We start from the raw sequence: 3,041 nt of genomic DNA, 5'->3' as shown, positions 1-3,041 counted from the left end.
TTGGGAAAGAGCATTAAGAGCTCCTGCGTAGAGCACAGACTGGGGCTTAGCTGGCATTCGGGGCTCCCGAGTGGCGCAGCGGTCTAAGGCACTGCATCTCAGTGCTAGAGGCGTCACTACAGACACCCTGGTTCGAATGCAGGCTGTATCACAACTGGCTGTGATTTGTTGTCCCATAGGGCGGTGCACAATAGACCTAGCGTCCTCCGGGTTTGGCTGGTGTAGGCCGTCATTGTAAATAATAATTTGTCCTTAATTGACTAGTTAAATTACATATATATATATATATATATATATATATATATATATATATATATATATATATATATATATTTGTAACAATCCAGGACAGGAATAGCCATCCAGCACAGCAGCTGAGAGAGACCGAGAACAACGCTGGCTGTGCTGCTAATGCTAATGACACTAAACCAGCCTAGGGGTGCGAGTAGAGATCTCCCACCAAGCCCCCGTATCACTCTCACTAGTCACTATGATCCCCCTGCTGGGTAGTGTCTGACGGATCACTCGTTGTGCTGAAGGATCCTCAGGACACCCCATTAGTGTTGTGAATCCATGCAGGGAGAGGGGCCTTGGTTTCCCTTCCAACTACAGAGGCTCTGTTAATGGCAACACAATGCAACACCCCCAGTTAGGATTAAACCGACAAAACGAGTATACATTTTGGTGTCGGAATAAAATTATTAATCATATGAGGAAACAAAGAAGGATTATACAGTGAAGTGGTTATCGCGGCATGTTTTCAATCAACCCCGTACAGTATTGTATAGTTTACCTTGGTAGTGTTTACCTTGGTATTGATATCTATTCTGCTGTTAATTTAAACGATAGTACAGTTACAATCACTTCTCATCAGTTCACAGTACAGCAGCCCTTTTCTGAAGCCAGATGCCTCCCTCTTTGTCTCCGTGTTCTTTTAGAGGCCTTAGGGTAACTCGTACCGCGCAACTCCTTAATCACTTTTGACAAGGTTTTAAACCTCTTGTCACACTCTCTCTCCTCTCTCTCTCTCTCTCTCTCTCTCTCTCTCTCTCTCTCCTCTCTCTCCCTTAGTCCCTCTCCCTCAGTCCCTCTCTTGCTTCCTCCCTCTCTCCTCTTCACAAATGTGCTTTCCCCATCTCTATAAGCACCTATAGGTATTGGCAGCAGTTGCCTGTGTAGTGCTGCACATTGTCTCCTGCACTAACATTGAATTCTACTTTACCGGTGTATCAGCAGGGCTCCTGCCTTGTTGCAGCAAGTTAATAGGCTTAGGGTCTCTTACTGCAGTGCTGATTAGCAGCTATTGTGGATTAGACACGTCTCTATCAGCAGAAGTGCATGGGTAAAATCACAGGGGAAGGCAATCCAGAAAGGAAAGGCATATTACAACCTACAGTGGGGAGAACAAGTATTTGATACACTGCCGATTTCGCAGGTTTTCCTACTTACAAAGCATGTAGAGGTCTGTAATTTTTTTTATCATAGGTACACTTCAACTGTGAGAGATGGAAACTAAAACAAAAATCCAGAAAATCACATTGTATGATTTTTAAGTAATTAATTTGCATTTTATTGCATGACATAAGTATGTGATACATCAGAAAAGAAGAACTTAATATTTGGTACAGAAACCTTTGTTTGCAATTACAGAGATCATACGTTTCCTGTAGTTCTTGACCAGGTTTGCACACACTGCAGCAGGGATTTTGGCCCACTCCTCCATACAGACCTTCTCCAGATCCTTCAGGTTTCGGGGCTGTCGCTGGTCAATACGTACTTTCAGCTCCCTCCAAAGATTTTCTATTGGGTTCAGGTCTGGAGACTGGCTAGGCCACTCCAGGACCTTGAGATGCTTCTTACGGAGCCACTCCTTAGTTGCCCTGGCTGTGTGTTTTGGGTCGTTGTCATGCTGGAAGACCCAGCCACGACCCATCTTCAATGCTCTTACTGAGGGAAGGAGGTTGTTGGCCAAGATCTCGCGATACCTGGCCCCATCCATCCTCCCCTCAATACGGTGCAGTCATCCTGTCCCCTTTGCAGAAAAGCATCCCCAAAGAATGATGTTTCCACCTCCATGCTTCACGGTTGGGATGGTGTTCTTGGGGTTGTACTCATCCTTCTTCTTCCCCCAAAAACAGCGAGAGGATTTTAGACCAAAAAGCTCTATTTTTGGCTCATCAGACCACATGACCTTCTCCCACTCCTCCTCTGGATCATCCATATGGTCATTGGCAAACATAAGTCGGGCCTGGACATGTGCTGGCTTGAGCAGGGGGACCTTGAGTGCGCTGCAGGATCTTAATCCATGACGGCATAGTTTGTTACTAATGGTTTTCTTTGAGACTGTGGTCCCAGCTCTCTTCAGGTCATTGACCAGGTCCTGCCATGTAGTTCTGGGCTGATCCCTCACCTTTCTCATGATCATTGATGCCCCACGAGGTGAGATCTTGCATGGAGCCCCAGACCGAGGCTGATTGACCGTCATCTTGAGCTTCTTCCATTTTCTAATAATTGCGCCAACAGTTGTTCCCTTCTCACCAAGCTGCTTGCCTGTTGTCCAGTAGCCCATCCCAGCCTTGTGCAGGTCTACAATTTTATCCCTGATGTCCTTACACAGCTCTCTGGTCTTGGCCATTGTGGAGAGGTTGGAGTCTGTTTGATTGAGTGTGTGGACAGGTGTCTTTTATACAGGTAATGAGTTCAAACAGGTGCAGTTAATACAGGTAATGAGTGGAGAACAGGAGGGGTTCTTAAAGAAAAACTAACAGGTCTGTGAGAGATGGAATTCTTACTGGTTGGTAGGTGATCAAATACTTATGTCATGCAATAAAATGCAAATGAATTACTATGTGATTTTCGGGATTTTTGTTTTAGATTCCGTCTCTCACAGTTGAAGTGTACCTATGATAAAAATTACAGACCTCTACATGCTTTGTAAGAGGGAAAACCTGTAAAATCGGTAGTGTATCAAATACTTGTTCTCCCCACTGTATGTGTTGTGATAATTGTGTTGTTTGCTTTATAACCTGTTAGTTCGTATA

The sequence above is a fragment of the Oncorhynchus gorbuscha genome, linkage group LG14 (assembly GCF_021184085.1).
Source record: "Oncorhynchus gorbuscha isolate QuinsamMale2020 ecotype Even-year linkage group LG14, OgorEven_v1.0, whole genome shotgun sequence".
Lineage (NCBI taxonomy): Eukaryota > Metazoa > Chordata > Actinopteri > Salmoniformes > Salmonidae > Oncorhynchus > Oncorhynchus gorbuscha.
This window is presented reverse-complemented; position numbering follows the sequence as displayed.